General features: G+C 44.9%; 1 protein-coding gene and 1 long non-coding RNA gene across 3 annotated transcripts in view; both read right to left on the minus strand.

Moving 5' to 3' along the window:
* Window positions 1-18,337, minus strand: part of DCTN2 (dynactin subunit 2) — a 40,391-nt gene that overhangs the window by 13,047 nt on the left and 9,007 nt on the right. The gene's annotated exons all lie outside the window — the stretch shown is intronic.
* LOC308468591 lies at window positions 66-8,218 on the minus strand. The gene is made up of 2 exons (XR_013981728.1): window positions 864-8,218; window positions 66-502 (listed from the first exon to the last, which is right to left on the minus strand). It is a non-coding gene; the product is annotated as an uncharacterized lncRNA (long non-coding RNA).

Raw genomic sequence — 18,337 nt, forward strand, 5'->3', positions numbered from 1 at the left:
TTGGCCTGATCCAGCAGGCCTCTTATGTACAAAAAAAAAACCTGACCAAGAGATACTGGTTTGCATCTTCATTCAGACGCTAAGCTCTTTCAAATATTGGCTTTGAACATGCCTTGGGCAGTAAACATGGGCTGGAACACCCTAGAGCAGTCCTCACCAACCTGGTGCCCTACAGATGTTTGGGGTTACAACACCCATCAGTCCCAGCCAGCACAAAGGCTGCTCTAGGGAAGCCAAGAGAACTACGACTGTTTCACTTTGGCTACGTCCACACAGCTATCTAACAAAGCCTGTTTTGGCTCCTGAGTTGTTCTGAAACATGGAGCAAAGAAGATGAGTACTGTTTGAGGTAGGGTTGGGTGAGGCAGCACTTCTGCTTCTGAACTGTTCATTCTTGTGAACTTTTTATGAAAGGAATGAACACACATGAGCCACTCAAAAAAGAGAAGATGTAGACCGCCTGCCTGATGTGCAGGGTGGGTGGTGCAAGCTGACATACCACCTAAGGTAAAGGTAAAGGGACCCCTGACCATTAGGTCTAGTTGTGACCGACTCTGGGGTTGCGGCGCTCATCTCGCTTTATTGGCCGAGGGAGCCAGCATACAGCTTCTGGGTCATGTGGCCAGCATGACTAAACTGTTTCTGGCGAACCAGAGCAGTGCATGGAAACGCCGTTTACCTTTCCGCCGGAGCGGTACCTATTTATCTACTTGCACTCTGACGTGCTTTCGAACTGCTAGGTTGGCACAAGCAACGGGAGCTCACCCCGTTGTGGGGATTCGAACCGCCGACCTTCTGATCGGCAAGTCCTAGGCTCTGTGGTTTAACCCACAGTGCCACCCGCGTCCCTTGCGACATACCACCTAGACACAGGAAAATTCAGCCATGTGACTCTCTGGTTCAGAGCATGGAGGTCTGCAAAACACAATGCAAAGCTGCTGGGTTCTCTCTGTAGGTGAAAGACCTGCTGGGATTGCCTGTAGAGAACTCTACATCTGCCTTCTTCACCCTTAATAGCCAAGGATAACATGGTATGCTAAAATCAAGAACTGGTGGGCACCTCCCCATACACAAAAACATCCATATAACATTAGGCCCAATAATGCCCCGAAGGATGGAGACAAGAGTGTGTTATGAAAAGGCTGCTGTTACATGGCCAGGCAGATACTGACCTGGTAAAGTTGAGTGTTCATTTAAAACAGGAGTGGGAAGAGTTAAAAAGGGGATTATATTAATAAGACTAACAAACCATCTGGCCTTTCTGGAGGGATTATGTGACAGCCCCTACCCCTTTTTCAAAACAGAAAAAAAAATCAGCAAGGAAGGGGGTGGAATTCAGACAATATCCAAGTATATTTTGTTTTCCAATAACGGGTCTCACAGCTCCCTGGGTGAAGTGGCTATCAAATGCCAGCTAAAGCAGCATTTCCTTTTTCTTCCTGTGAAGGAGATGTGCGAGAGCCAATTCCAGCAATCAACATACAGGAAATCAGGAAACTGGTTCAAATAAGAATTTAATTAAAGTGCAGGGAGGAGGAGAAGGCTGGTTAATTACCCACAGAATTTCCATTACATTTAATTGCATTAGATCCCACTCCAGGTGAAAAAGTGACATGCAGGTTCCAGAGGTATGCAGGATTACAAGAGAGCAGCACTTTGCAGAACATTCACATGCCTGATCTAGGCTGCTGCAAATGTAACCAACCCAGGGGTGATAAAAATGCAGGTTTATTAGTCATGACAGCTTAATATTACCTCCGGGATCAGAGAGGCTGTCTGCCTCTCAATACCAGCAGCTTGAGGACCCTGAATGGGAGCGGGCTTGTGGGCCTACATATACATATACATACACTGCCCTTCACCCGAGGATCACAGGGCGGTTTACAATATAAAAACACAAAATACATAGCATAACAATAAACCAAACAATAATTACTCCCCTGCCCAGTTTAAAAGGCACAAGATTGTTTAATTAGCTGAAGTCCAGGAAGAAGGGGAATGTTTCCACCTGGCAGCTAAAGATATGTAATGAAGGTCCCAGGTCCCAGGGGAGAGCATTCCACAAACAGGTAGTGATAACAGAAAAGGCCCTGTTCTCATGGTGCCATGCCCTCGACTTCTTGTGGATTGGACACACAAAGAAGGGCCTCAGGTGATGACTGCAGGGCTTGGGTCAGTTCATATGGGGAGAGGCGGTCCTTGATGTATCATAGGCCTCTGGTTAGCCCCTATGGAAAACAGGATGCTGGACTAGGTGGGCCTCTGGCTGGTCCAGCAGGGGCACCTGAGATGGTTCCTCTGAAAGGATTTTAAGGCTATCTTTGTGTCCTGCCACAGCCTCTCCTAAACCAAAGGAGTTCTGCAAAGGAGCAAGCTGTGCATAGCAGAAGCACCAGGTGGGGCTAGGTTTACATGGTGGCTTTGCTACTTCAGAGCTTCCAATCAACATTGACAATGGTTTTCTGCAGTGCTTGAAATTCAGGCTGTGACAGAATCCAAGAGGGTTACTTGCCAAAAGGCACAGGGGCTTTAAGGTGGAACCTGGTAGAACCAAGAGCTATCCAAACTAGAAGCAGCTTGAGTACAAAGAGACCTGAGGGAAGCAGACCAGGTCAGAACTTAGCTCCCAAACACCCAGCGTCTTGCTCCAAGAGGGGACAGCAAGGGAACAAGACAGCTATGTGTACATTAGGACGACTAGCCATTGCCCTGCTAAGGTGTGGCAAACTGCCATGAATCAATGAGGTGTCTCTCCATTGTTGTGGCTGGGTGCATTCATTAACCCAGAAACACCAAGCTGTTGTGAATCAGAGGCAGCTTTGTGCCATATCTGAGATGGGTCCTCAGCAACAAACTCCCATGCCAGCTGAGGCAATTGTTGAGGGTTGGTTTTTTGTTGTTGTTTTTTACAAAAATGCCAAAATAACAGTGATTTTTTTGATTGACTTGCCGCCTTTTGGAAATCCCCCCCCCCCCCAACATCAATTCCGCCTTTGAAATCCTGGTAATGTCAGCCCTACCCTAGAAAAGAAGGTGGCTTCTCACTTAAGGGAAGCACCACTCTGCATCTGAGCTAGAGAGAGCTCTGCTATTGACTGCAAGTCAGCCTCTCCTCTTGCTAAGTGCTAGAGAGAGGCAGGCATTCTGCCAGTGCTCTTGGAAGCAGCGCGGTGGCTGTAATGGGCTCTGATGGGAAATCTATGGCTGCAGCAAGGCCAGACTCTTTTTGAAGAGCTATTACAAGAGCCTCACATTCCTGCTCCTTTGGTCCTGCACATTAAAGACGCTGGAAGAGGCTGTTCTCAAAACAACAGCAAAAAATAGCTGCATCAGATTAAAGTGGCTCTGAAATCACAGCACAGGAGGCAATTGTTACAAGCAAACGAATATATGTGCTCCACCAGGCAGGTGTTATCTCTACATGACCTTTAAAGGACGCCTTGAGATCACTGCATCCAAAGACTTCTCACCAGCTCCTACAATGTTGAACACCTTCATTAAAAGCAAGGTGCAGATAAAGCCTGAGAACCTTATCGGGCCCTTTGGGACTCGCACATCACCCCACCTTGCTCTGTGGAAATGAATATACTATCATCTGTATTGACAAGTGGGAGTTTGGAAATTTCTCATCACAGGAAATTACTTTTACTTTATCTTTAAATCTTACAGAAAACTGTTTTAAAATGGCAACTCAGTGGAAAATTCATAAACTATTAAATAATTAATGGCAAATGTTGGATATTGATGTTAGAGGTGACCTTGTCCCCTCGCCGTGATGATGTGCAAAGGCAAACAAATACTGGAATATTGCTATCCACAACAATGAACTGTCACCCATCTACAGATTACCTACAAATCATTTCCTGGACCATCGAACAATACAATACGAACACTCAAAATACCACATTTTTCCGTGTATAAGACGACCCCTATTTTGTTGAACCCAAAATTAAGAAATCAATATTTTGAACATCAAACAGAACAACTTTGATATTTTATTAAATATTCAAAGCACCGGATTTAGTACCGTATCTTTAAACATCAAACAGAACAACTTTTTTTTCATTTAGAATGCCTGGGAGTGCTCTTGTTCTGCCTAACCTGGCTTGCCGCAACGGTCAGCATTGGTTGGTGGAAGTGGTAAGTGAAATGAATGGCAGTTCCGGCAGCTTCTTCACAGTACCTGGGGTGGATTTCTTTAATTTGGCAAAACGTCCAGGGTTTTTTGTACTGAGTGGGTGCATTGCCTTTGAATGGAAACTGGGAGTGGAGTGTGCTGGGTGGTAGGAGCCCACAGGCGAGAGCCGAAGTGTGTGTTTCTGTGTGCAAGTGTGTGTGCAAGTTAGGGAGGGAGGCTGGAGGAACTGGGAGCAACAGCAGTGGCAATGGCAACATGTCAAGCTCATGATGCCCGGCAGCTGTCCTGCTCTGCTGCCACCGCCAAGGAAGCACCAGGTGAGAGATGAAGAGCTGCTGGCTGCCTCTCCAGCCCTCTTGGCTCTGGTCAGCTGCTCCACTTGCAACCTCCCAGGCATGTACGCGGCGGGTGCCGTTCCTGGGCCTTGGACGAGGAGGGAGCAGCTGCAGGGCCTGCTCAGCCCCCTTTCGGTTGGGTGGGTGGGTGTTTGGGGGGCACCCCCACTTTTTGGTGCATTGTCTGGAGTGCCCTTTCCGAGCTATGCTGTGCTTTTGCCCTTTTGGTGGTTGTTTGTAAACCTCCCACTGCAAAAGTGACCCTCCTCATCCTCCTCCCTTGCAGGCTAATTTGGATAAGGGGTGTGTGTGTGTGTGTGTGTGTGTGTGTGTTTTTTCTCCCAAAATAATATCTTGAAATATCCCCAGTCTTCCTACACTACTGGTAAGTAGTGTTTTTCTTAACCATCCATGTATGAAATGACCCCCAATTTTTTAAAGCAAAAAAATCTGCCTTATAAATGGAAAAATATGGTAATTTATTGGTAGCAGCGAGCCGGACATATACTAACTATTAGAAATCAATGTACAGAAACTATAAAGGAAGTGGGTAATGAAAATCTGGAAGACAATTTAGTAACATTAGTATCTACCGTATTTTTCCGTGTATAAGACACCCCCATGTATAAGATGACCCCTATTTATTTGAACCCAATTTTTTTTTTGAAAAAACACACCCTAAAACAGAAGTGAAAGTCTGGATGATCGGCGGCGGCAAGTTGATCTTTTGGGGGGCAATCGCCCTCATAATTTCCAGCATGAGGTGCATGAAGGACACCATGGAGCAGAAGCAAAGGCAGCGGTTGGGGCACCGCAATGTCCCCCTTGGTGGCAGCTGCTGCGAGGGGAAGGAGGCTCCCAAACAGGATCCCAAGGAAGAGGCAGGGGAAGGCAGCGCCCACTCTGTGCCATGCCGTCGATCAAACTGAGCTGAGGAAGGTGGTGAGTGGGCTGGGGGCAGGGTGGGAGTTTGAGAGGGGAAGAGGGGGAAAAGGAAAGAAGGGCAAGGAGAGGTAGCTGAGGCAGCTCTCAGCGGTGGCAGCTGCTTTTGATCTGGTGGTCGAGGCAGCAGGGGCTTCAGGAGGCGAGCACGCAGTCCAGAGGGGGAGGAGAAAGAGGGGACGGCAGCAGGAGGGACCGCCTCAGCCCGCCCAAGCCAAAATCCCGGACATATGCTTAAATATTTAAAGAAATCCCCCCAGGTGCCCATGTTCCGTGTACAAGATGACCCCCAATTTTTTACTATTTTTTTTTAGCAAGAAACCTCATCTTATACACGGAAAAATATAGTAAAAGGTCACCAGTTAAGTTATGGGCTGCGAATGAGCTATGCACACCAGTGATTTGCTACATAAATGCTAGAACAGGTGTAGCTGACATGGTGCTCTCTAGAACAGCACATGGCCGTTGGAACAACTGGGAGGAAAATCACTCTCAGCAATTTTCAAGCGTTTCGTCAGAAAAAAAAGTTTGGGAACCACTAGCCCTAAGTTAGTGCCCAGGATCTAAGCTATGTGCTCCTGAATGCAATGCTCAGGAGCTTGGTGGCAGAAATGTATGTGTTCCTTGGAAGAAAAGCCATTACGGCAAGAGTGTCCTTATGGGACAAAGCTTGAAAGGCACTGCTCCATGGTATCACGGCTCCTCCCCTTGTTTTCAACAGGTCTACTCTTTTACCAGTTCCTCTTTTTAGAACATAAAACTAATCCTCAAGGCAACTCACACTTAGCCATGGTTTTATAAGAGGAGGTAGGCAATTATTTCAACTGCAGGCAGCAGCAGCATTTCACAGCAGGCCCTGCAAACTGCTGGATTTTAACAGCAGTTGTTAATATTTGAAAAATCTCCTCACCCCTGATAAAGGACTTAAAGCACTATTTAGAAAACCCAGTTCATCCTAGGGGTCCTGGACTATACAAGCTTTGATGCACTACAGTAATATGTCAAGCGCCAATTACAAGAAAAAACCCAAAATGCCTTGGCATGGATTCTACCTAGAGGTCACAGGCCATATCTGAGCTAAGCAGCCATAATGGCTTTAAGATTAACACAACAGTCTGGAGGAATCAGCTGCATGTTGCTATTTAAATGTACGCACTGAGTCCTCTTAGCAACTATATAGTCATTTCATGCTGCTGGCACATGTGCTGTTTTTGTTTTAAAAGATCAGGATGCTGTTCTTAGAGAATGGCACACAGAGCTACTGCTCCTTTGGTCCCAGAGGAGAGCATCTCACTTCACCCATGATGTTCTTAAGGGTGCCCCCAAACAATTTTAAGTGGACACCTTCAAATGTGACGTGTGGATAAAGTGTTGGGAAACCCTTCTCTGAATTTTAGCAAATGCTGCCTACCCGATCACTACAGCATATTTCTTTTTAAGGAAATTATAAGTTCTGTTTCAATAGCAGCCACTGAATTCTGCACGAAAGGCCCTATTACCGTATGTTTCGCTCTGTAAGACACACCCGACCATAAGACACACCTAGTTTTTAGAGGAGGAAAACAAGAAACAAGAAAACAACGCAAAGCCTCTTGAGTGAAGAGGGAGGAGCACTCCCACTGCGCTCAAGAGGCTTCAGCGACAGCTGCACAGCCTGTATTTGCTCCCTAAGACGAACACACTTTCCCCCTTACTTTTTAGGAGGGAAAAAGTGCATCTTATAGAGCGAAAAATACAGTATGTGTGTCCCAATGCCTCAATGGAGCCAACCAGAATGTGACACCTGCACCAAAGTTTGTGCGGCAAAATACAATTCCATACAATTGTAGAGTTGCAAGGACACCCTAGTCCAACTCTGCTCAACTATAGCATCCCTGGCAGAAGGTACTCAAACCTCTGTTTAGATACTTCCAGCCAAAGAAGAGAGCCTGCCATCTCCCAAGGTGGGCTATTGCACTACCAAACAGCTTCTATAGTTATGAAAATTTATCCTGATGCAGTCTCTCTCAAACTCTTCCCCTGACCCCTCATGGGCCACTTGGAAACTGCCAGGTGTCTCAGTAGACCACTTAATAAACTTTTTCTTTTGTCCTACAAATTAAAGCACAAATGTAACTCATGCTTTAATAACATTCCCCCCTCCAGTGCCGCTTTATGACCATCACAGACCCTAGGCTAGTCTTGCCAGCCTGTTTAAGAGCATATGCCCTGGTCAAAACAGCCTAGATATCATTGGTGTGTGTGTGTGTGTGTGTGTGCATGCGTGCATAATTGATCAGGTACAGAGCCAAGTACAGCTATTCTCAATTGTTCCCCTTTTTTATTTGTTGACTACCTGCATGGAGCCCATGGACCACCAGTGGTTTGAGAACCTCTGTCTTGATATTTAGCTGAAATCGGCTGTCATTTCCGCCCACTGGTTCTAGTCCTACCCATTCTGAGGATTGCTTCCAACCCAGGGCTAAACCTAAGAGGACACAGCACCCTCCTGAGACATAACCAAAGTTGGCCATGCCTACTTTGGAGCACCAGAGACTGTCACAACTAGACAGTCCAAGCCGGAGGGATTTATGTCCCCCAAATGTTTCCTTTGGTTTTACATGACAGATGGAAATTTTGTTGTGGACTGACCAGTCTGACTCATCTCTGTATTGTTGGGATGGGGATTAGAATGTGATGTCACCCCAGATCAGACTCGCTAACAATCTTCATTATTCATCTGATATTTGGAACAACGCACATGGTTTTGGCCACCCATCTCAAAGGCAAAAAGCAAGCTGGGAAATGTGCAGGAAATGACTGCCAATGATTTACAAGGTTCAGGGGGAAAAAATCATGAAAATGTTTAGCCAAGTGGAGTCTCCATGTTCAAAAGCAGTATGACTGTCAAATAGCAATTGCAGGGGGTCAACACTGGGACAGGGGGTTATTACACTCTTAGTTTGCTTATGGGCTTTCCAGAGGCATCTTGTTGGCCACTGTGAGACGCTGAACTAGATGGACCTTCAGTCTGATCCCACAGGGCTTTTATTCTCTTTTGCTGAAAGTGAACTTTGCTCTGAAAGATTGGTAAGATCTAAAGGGCATTTCTGCATTTTAGTCATTTGTCATCAGCTTATACAAGATGACATCCTGCATATTACCAGCAGCTAGAGGAACTGTTATCAGAATTCTACCAGAGCCAGCCCAACCATTAGGGAGAGTACAGTGGCAGATTTAAGAAGCCACAAAAAGTGGCAGATCAGCCAATAATTTACTTTATTAGAAGATGTTCATTTTACTTGGGTGAGCAGGAAGCCATTTGGATTTTGTGTCACAAGCCACAAAATGTCTTTGCAAAGGCCATGAGAAGCAGCTTACTGCAACACACAGAAAACCGCTTTTTTCAAGCCCTCCAGAGTGGCAAGATTTGGCAAAGACAAAAGGTTAGCAACTATAAGTTTATCAGCACAAACACCAAAGCAGACGGAAGGCGCAGCTCCTTACCAGCTCCTTGTGTTTCCACCAGAGATGGAAAAAGGAAGGGGTGGAGTTAAGAAGGAGAGGGGGAGAGAGATGAGGGAGAGGAGGGGAAGAAAAGACAAAAACTGTATTAGAAGGTTGTCACATGCACTACACACCAAAAGTTCAAACATATTTGCAGCACAAGAAAACCCATCTCTGCCAAGCCTGATCCCCCACTCCAGTGTTTTATTGCTTCCAGTACCTTTGGTGGTACTTTTGGGAAGGTCGCAGCAAAGGGGGTTTCTTGAGAAGGGAAGTAATGAAGTTATGCATTCCCATATACCATGCAAGACTGCTATGCGGTTACTGAGTTAAGAAATACGGCAGCGAGATGTTAAGGTGAAGCCGCTATGCTCAAAGCACATGGGGGGAAATGAGATGGAGCAGTGAAAGTGGCATGTTAGTGCTGGCAGAGAGCATCCAAGCAAGTGCTGTATCCTCCTCCTTACCCTGCTGTAAGAGTCGAACAAGAGCCTTCCTAAATGCCTCTCCTTCCAAGAGGGTGGGTGGCCTTCAATAATTAACAGGGAAATGTTGTTTTTGCTGCAGTTTTAGATGGCGCCCCAACAGATCAAGCACAAAGGCCCAAGACTTTGAAAGAGAGGCATCTGAAGGCAATTATGGAAAGCAGAAGGTGGGAGGAAAAGATCCAAGAGAAGAACTGTCTCCTTTCATCCCTCTAGTTTGGGGAAATGAGATGCCAGTTTTTAAGCAGGGAAGTATCTATGGCTGTGGAGGGCAGGTAGAAACTTCAGGGGCGTCTGGCTGTAATTCTCACTCTTATCTGCTTGCTTGAGGTTGAAAAGAACTGGTGAAGAAGTGATACTGCTTAATTCACACTGAACTTTAAACAGGTCTAGAGCTGCAAGATGCGCCCATGTTGCCTTTTCCATTTGCCCTGCTGCTTTTCCCTGGGGAAACCCTTGGTTTAGCGCTGAATTGGAACAAACAAGAAATCAGGCTTTCTGCAGATTGCTCATTTGTTCTGAGCTAAAGAACAGGTTTTCCAGGGGAAAACAGCAGCGCAAAGGCAAAACCACTCAGACCCGTGTGGGACAAGTGGAAAACTGCTCAGACCCATGCTTTCTGGGCACGGGACAAGCAAAATGTGGGGTAATAGGATATCCTAGGATGCAGTTCTTCACAAATACAAATACACTACATTCTGAGAGAGCTGCAAAGGCCTTCCAACTGATAGAATGATGATTTGCAAGTGCTTAACCTCTGGAGAGTTTGTTGTGTGTGTGTTTGTGTGTGTGTGTGTGTGTGTGTGTGTGTGTCTCTCTCTCTCTCTCTCACACACACACACACACACACACAGTGTGTTAACTTGCTCCCAGAGCAAAACAAGCCTTTGGTTAACCTAAGTGAGGCTTTGCCTTGGTTTGCCTTGCTGGCAAAGTGCTCAACATACTCCAATTCTGGTTCAAATCCCAGCTGATCACTGAAGGCTGGGATTGAGAACATGTCAAAAGTATCCTTGTGCCTCAGTGCCAGACAGGCAGTGAAGAGAAACAAGCAGGTCCTTCAAACTGTTTTTTCTCTCTCTCTACTTTAGCAAGCTGGCCACAGAAGCAGCATCATTTTCCTAACTCTCTACAACCAGTGACACAGCCATGTAATTTTAGACTTTGCACTTAATGGTACTGGATGGCGGCAGGTGGGGGGAGAACTATTTAGGGGGTAATTTGTATTACCGTATTTTTCGCTCTATAAGACGCACCAGACCACAAGACGCACCTAGTTTTTGGAGGAGGAAAACAAGAAAAAAAATATTCTGAATCTCAGAAGCCAGAAAAGCAAGAGGGATCGCTGCGCAGTGAAAGCAGCAATCCCTCTTGCTGTTCTGGCTTCTGGGATAGCTGCGCAGCCTGCATTCGCTCCATAAGACGCACCCACATTTCCCCTTACTTTTTAGGAGGGAAAAAGTGAGTCTTATAGAGCAAAAAAATACGGTACTTCAGAAGTGGTGACCTGGCCCTGCTGTATCTGCCAGCCCCTCCTGCAGCCCATTACTTCTGCCCCAAAGTCTGATGGCACCCACCGCCAGCCAAGGATTCAATTTGCCTTTGTTAATGTTAGTCTCACTAGGTACCTGACTGACAGGGTGGGATGGAAATGACTCGCAGGTGCTAGAGAAAGCCAGCTTGTTTTTTAGGAACCAGAGAGAGTCCTCATGCTGCATTCTCTCCAGATGGCAAATGTGAAAAACTTCAAAGAGCATTGCTTGTCCCAGAATACCCAGGGGACTGGAAAAGATCCTCCTCAGGAGCATGCAGATGAAATATGGAGGGGGTGGAGAGAGCAATCAAAGCACGTTTTACAGCAATGTGAGCCTCTCGCATATGTATGCATGGCTGCAGTATATCAGCTAAGTATTATTGTGCTCTTCCCCATTAGATGGTTGCCCCAACTGCTGGTTGCCTCTCCGCCCCCCCCTTTCTTGTTGAGGTAACAAAGAACCCCACAGAAAGTTGCCACTTCTGCCTCCAGCACTTGCTGTTGGCAGGCCCAAAAGTGACCTCATATAAGAGAAGCTAAGTTGGAAGGAGCCCAGTGCAAGCTCTTCCTCTCACCTGTATATTCCTTGGAGGAGGAGCCAGCAAAACAGAGTGCTATTTGGTATGCTAAAGGTGTTGAGGATTCTCCCATGCAAGCCTATTTAAGTCCTACAGAAATCAGTGGGACACCCACACTCTTAAGCACACAAGTCCCACAAATTTTAATGGGCATCTAACTTTGACCATTCATGGCTTCCCTCCCACACAGAATCCTGGAAACTGTAGTTTACCCCTAACCAAACTACAGTTCCCAGCACCCTTTAACCATGGTTCCCTGGATTCTTTGGTGGGAAGCCATGTGCATAAACTGTATGCTGTGGATATGATCCTCTCTCTATCCAGGGATAATGAAGCAGGCGCTGCACTGGGCTCCAAGAGTCTTTTTCCTTAGTAGAAAAACTACTGGCATCATCAACCCAAACACATAACAAGATTACAGCATCCTTGTGCTACCTCGGGGGCATCTGCACAGGTATTATGGCCTACATTGCCTCAGCTGTGCCCTTCCAATATAGGGCAGCCATCAGCAAAGCCTTCAGTGCCACTACAGTCAGAGTCTGCACAAGGCTTCCCCACCCAAGGCAAGCAGAGAGGCAGCTAAACAGAGGCCACGTGACCAAGCAAGGAGTTGTCTGTGGCAGAGGGAACAAAGAAGAGGCTGGTATCTGCCTCCTGGGCTGTGAGGTAGGCTTGAAAGGAGCCATTTTTCTCAGCCTGACATTTAGCTGACACAGACATGGATTTGAATAACAGCAGTTTTAAGCCTGTGCTAAACTTTCCATATTGAAATCAATATGGTTGGTGGGGGGAAGGAATGCTTAACTTTGGCAGAATCGCGCATAGTTTTCTTTTTAGGTCCTAACAAAAGCAATAATGGGATGATTAAGACATTTGACAGTCTTAGTTTTTTTGCTTCTGCTGAAATCATCCCCAAAGTTGCAGCGGGGGGGACGTCCCTGGGGAAAATAGGAATAAAATATTAAGTGTTCTAAGAAAGGATGGGCTGCGTCTTTCATCTTCAGAACTTCCCTTCTACATTCCACTCCCTTGTGCCCTTTCACCTCCGGGCACACAAATCTCCCACAATGCATTTCACATGCAGTGATCTTATAGAAAAGCAGGATTAAGAAAAAGGATTTCAAAATTTCAAGGACCAGTATTAAAGATTTAGGAATCAGCCCTGCACAGGAATGTATAGCACATACCCTTTAAATTGTCAGATATATGTATATGTGTATATTTAAATTATAAAAATGCATAATCAAAATAAAATTTAAAAAGTAAAATTTGTCAGATACCCTTAGAAATCAGGTGTTTAGGATTTTACAGCCCTGACTTGACAGAGTGACACAAGAGCACCATAAAGGCAGCTTACAGATCAAGCTGGTTGGGAAAGACTGTCAGGAAAATCAATGTTTCAATCAGGTTTGGGTCTCCCTCCCCTCCAGATTTGATCTTGCATACTCAGGGCAGGCTGTTACACTTTCAACAGGCTTGGAAGCTGCTCAGTTCTCAGACTGAAAACACAGTTATTTTTCTACTTCACTTCTCTTCTACTTCCTTGCTCATTATTCATTCTGATATTAGCCTAGGTCTGTGCAATGTATCTGTGCTATACAAATAAGAGGGGTTGGCAGGGACGTGTATGCAGGGGCAAGGGGTGAACCTAACACGGCTGAAATGAGCGAGTCCATCACACAGCTCCTGCTCATGGAACTCCCAGGTGACCTTGGGCTAGTCACTGCCTCTCAGCCTAACCTACCGCATAGTGTTGTGCCAAGGATAATATGGAAAGGAGGGGAATCATGTATGTCACTTTCAGACCCTTAGGGGAAAGGTGGGGTAAAAATGTAATAATATATAAATAGCTAACATCTTTAAAACTTAAAATGTTAGAAACCGATTGAAGAAGTCTTAAAGAACTGTAACTTATGATCTGGTGCAGATGTAACAAGTGTAATGATGGTTCCCTGCCAACCATGCATAGTTTGCAATTGGCGAGCCAGTCTCATGAAAGCCTGCCCTGTCCCCCACCTCCTCTCAAGCACAATTTCCCCCCTCTCTTCCCTTGTCACCTTGAACCTCAGTTTAACTGCTAAACTTCAGCGTTCTATCAGCACCAGTATTAACCACGGCTTGCAAACCCAAAACAAACCTTGGTTTCAATCTCCAGGTAAGATGGGAACTCTAGTCAGCAGGACATCATTGGAGATGCAATTATAAATCGTGATTAAATCTGACAACAAGTATGGAAGAATCCACACTGGAGAGAGGAGGAGGGTGAATTCCTAAGGCTGGCTCCTGCAAACCACAATTTTGATGAAGCCAGTATTATATCTGCATTGGGTCTATTTAGTCTTCTTCTCTTATTGCCATGTCATCTGCATATTATATGGTGGCAAACACATGTAATTTTAAAGCCAGGGTTTACCACACTGTCCATGGCACGTGCGTTCCTATCACAGGTAGGATGGAGAGCTGAGAAATGAAGTGAAGGGGAGCCATTGTACTGTAAGAATTGGAAGAGAAGGCTGGGCAGATCTAAACTCTGGGCAATGCCTTGCCCTACTCTTCAGAAGCTAAAACCATGATCCAAAACATTTGATAAGCCATGTTTTGAAAACAGATCAGTGTCTAATTTTCAAAAGCAGCCTGGAGTTGTACTTATGGGGGTGTTAATCTGCATTTACACACAACTTATTTATGGATGTACCTGAAATACTCGTCTCTGAAATACTTGTGGTAACGTTTATGAAAGCCATTGATATAAAATTGATTTCCGTGCACAGATACAGATTTCAACCGGACTGCAACACTATACTCACTTAACCTGTGAATAAGTCCCATTGAACTCAACAGGGATTACCTCTCAGTAGTCTCATGTAGTATTCCACAGTAAAAATTACTGTCTTGAGGCTTAGGTGTTTCCTATGTGACATGCCTCAGACCCACCCAGGGTCATGACTCTAATTTTGCTGCATATCTAAACTGATCTGTCAAGAACGAGTTTTGTATGGAAAGGAACACTTGCGAGATCCAGTGGGTTTAAAATGCAACAGACCAGGCATTCAAGCCAAACCATCCCTTCCAAGTTGGAAACCCTGATCCTAAATATCAGATGTGGAAGTGGAAGGAACTTGGCTGTTGCTTGTATGGCAAGGAGTGGGAAGAGCTCAGAGGCATGTATCTGACATACTTCAGAACTAAGAACCAGAACTCCAGTGCAGATTCTCAGCTATGCCTCCATCCTGCAATGTCTGATACATCCTGCCCCTGCCAACCAACCTGCCTGATTCTCCTAGAATTTGTGCCACTTCAACACAAGCTGCCTTTATTCCCCAGAATACGGCTGGGCGATAACTGGTTTTCAATATCGTGATATATCACAAGCAAACATCATGATATATCAATATATATATGATATATATATGATATATCATGATATCTGAAATAAATAAAGAACTACGCAGAGGCGAAAATGACAATGTCCTGCAACTGCTACTACTTAAGGGTCTAAAACTGATAAATGATTATATTACCAATCACCTCATGGTCACTTTCAGCAGCAGGCAAGCCAACAGGACTTTCAATTGTCCTGAATATCACCATTTGGTATACAAGCCCAAAACCAAAAGTCCTGTTGGGATGCATTTTGGCTTTCCTGTTGATGAAACTGAGTGTGTAATGATTGATAATACTGTCATTTATCCGTTTTAGACACCTAAGTAGTAGCAGTTGCCCGGACATTGTCCTGTTCACCTCTGTATAGTTCCATCCTTATTCCAGACATTGTGGTAGATTGCAATGTTTAACTGGTGACAACATTGCAATGTTTAGCTGGTGAGTTATCGCAATTCTGAAAACCAGATATCACCTAGCCCTTACACACATTGTGACTTGTGATATATTGCCAGCTCAAATATTATGAAACACTTCAAACCAATTTTGGACAATATACAGTGGTACCTCTGGTTACGTACTTTATTCGTTCCGGAGGTCCGTTTTTAACATGAAACTGTTCTTACCCTGAAGCACCACTTTAGCTAATGGGGCCTCCTGCTGCCGTCGCGCCACCGGAGCACGATTTCTGTTCTTATCCTGAAGCAAAGTTCTTAACCTGAGGTAATATTTCTGGGTTAGGAGAGTCTGTAATCTAAAACGTCTGTAACCTGAAGCGTATGTAACCCGAGGTACCACTGTATTGATATATCGCCCAGCCCTACCCCAGAATCTACCATTTTACCCTCCAGAGTGCAAAAATAAGTATATTAATGCAACTTCTATTATACTTTCCCTTTTCTCCTAAATCAACAGGCTGAAGTAAAATGAGGCTCCCTACTTCTCTCTCTCTCTCTCTCTCTCTCTCTCCTTTTCTTTTTCTTGAAAAAGCCTATAATCCTGAATTTACTGCTTTCCTCTGTTCTGTGCAAGAGCCCCAGTGAAAAGATAACAGCACCATGAGTCATTCACAAATATTATATATCAAAACAACCCTTGATTAATATTCATTGTTTCCCCACTGCCATATTATAAACAGGGATTTTAAAGTAATTAAAGAAGAGAAAAGTGCACAGTTACCCACATGCAAAACACAAAAATTCTAGAAGCATGCAGAGAAATAAAATAAGAAGAAGCATTTTTAATGGTCTTACTTGTGCAAACTAGTGTCCAGGCAAGGTGGTGTGAGGGGTGAAGGGGAAGAGCATTAGGAAAACTCAGATAAGTTCAAGTGTGCAACAGTTCAATACAAACACAGTTAAAACAGTTATCAGGCAAATTCCCAAAATCATAAGGCATCCTCTATGGCAGCTGCAAAGGAAAAAGCCTGTGGAACTAATAGCAGAGGTTAACAGAGCTGGATCAAAGGCCCCAAAAACCTTAGCGATTACATAACCTTCAAAAACAACATTAAAAACACACAAATGTCTTGCAGGTGCTTGTGGTACTCTCACTATAGCAACATTTAGTCCCAACTTTTGTGTCACAGTACAGTATGGGCAGAGACGTATTTGGAAATCAAAATGCAGCATTGTTATTCTCCACCTGTCATCTGAAGTGGTACAGCTCATTTTACCACCTCATTCCCAGCATCTTCAGGGCAGGCCTAATTCTGAATGGGAAACCCACCTACCCACCCTATCAGTTTCATGGAGCTCTACTCGAGCCCATGGGTTTCCCATAGACCAGGAACCACACAACCATAAACCAGGGCTGTGTGTATTCTGCAATCCTACACCATCCAATATTTTAACTGTGTGCAGAATTCTACTTCCTGAGAATCTCCGTTTTTGTTTTGAGGGCTGTTTCTTTGTCCTTATAACTGTGAAAAAATAGGCTGAAGGTATGTGGGCAATGCTTTAAGGGCAAGAGGCACAATGGATAGGATATGTCGATTTGCATTATTTAGACAACTTACAGAATTCAGCTTGCCTTGGGCAAAAGTAGAATACATATAGCCATGCCCATAATGCAGGAGCAGCCAACACGATGTCCTGCAGACGTTGTTGGACTGCAACTTCCAGCAGTCCATGGCAAGAGATGATGAGAGCTGTGTCCCAAAGCATCTGGGAGGCACCACCCTCCCTACTCCTGCCATAACCTATTCTTTCCAAAATAGGCCTCAAATAGCTTATACCCTCACAGTACATCCACATCCAAAATCTGACATATGACCAATCACACAAACAAATGGACATTCATGCTGTGAGCTTTTAGAATTTCCTCAGAAGTGGACATGCGATTCTTGCTTCTTGCCACTTGGCAGCCATTTTCCTCACTGAAAGGAATTTTTTACAAAAAAATTGTAAAGAACATCATTAGAATTTTAACTTTAAAGCCCAGTGACTGACACCGAATGATAAATACCTATGTGGTTCTCTTCTCTCATAGTTCATATTCATATCTTGTCCATGTCCTTCTCTCCCCCCTACTTCATTCCTTCTAGGAATCTCTTCTATGTTTATACTGTAAAATGTCATGTCCACTGGTGACATTAATAGTAAAGCCTTCCAATACAAAACATTAATTCTGAGAAAACAAAGTGTTATGGGTTCATGCCGAAAACTCTTCTTCACTCAACCTCCCGCTCCGCTCCACACCCCAGAACCCTCAGAGAAAGAAGCTGATGCTCCACCAACCTGTCCTTCCCTGTAAGGTTAGCAAGCAGTGATGCCTGCAAAGAAGGAAGACTGTGCACACCTCCCCCAAGCACTGACCTACTTTCAAGGAGTGAATCATTTATAGGACGAAACCTTTATGCCAGCTCCCATCAGAGGAGCTCCTGTGCTCCCAACTTTTCATCTGGACATCTTTAATGGCAGCCTCTTAAAATCCGTAGCAACTAGCAAAAAGAGCACTGCTTCTCTCTTTTGCTTTCTCAATGGCAGCCTTCTACCTCTCCCAACTCAGAGATCTGTCATTTTTGAGCATTTAGAAACTATTCAAGTGAGGAGAACAACAGTTCCTGTCATTTATTTTCATGGAAGGTAATTACAGGATTAAAAACTGTGATTCCGTCAGTTGCAATCCAATCTGCAAGCAACCCAATCTGCAAGCGCTGCTTCAGTCACCATGAAGCAAGCAAAGCCTTGAGCCTGTGCATAGCCAATGTGGTGTTTTCCAGGTGAGTAGTGGGCTCCGATGTGTGGCCCTCCAGATGCTTTTGAAGTTCAACTCCTATCCATCCCAGCCAGCATGACCAATAGTCAGGGGTGATGGGAGCTGGGAGTCCAATCACATCTGTGTCATTAATGCCCAGGTAACTCAATGGATTGAATACTGTTGTGTTATATGGGGCTGCCACTGAAACTTCAGCTGGTGAAGATGGAGAATCTGTGACCCTCCAGATATTGTTGGAC

Source organism: Podarcis pityusensis (genome assembly GCF_964106645.2).
Source record: "Podarcis pityusensis genome assembly, chromosome: 2".
In the NCBI taxonomy this organism is placed as follows: domain Eukaryota; kingdom Metazoa; phylum Chordata; class Lepidosauria; order Squamata; family Lacertidae; genus Podarcis; species Podarcis pityusensis.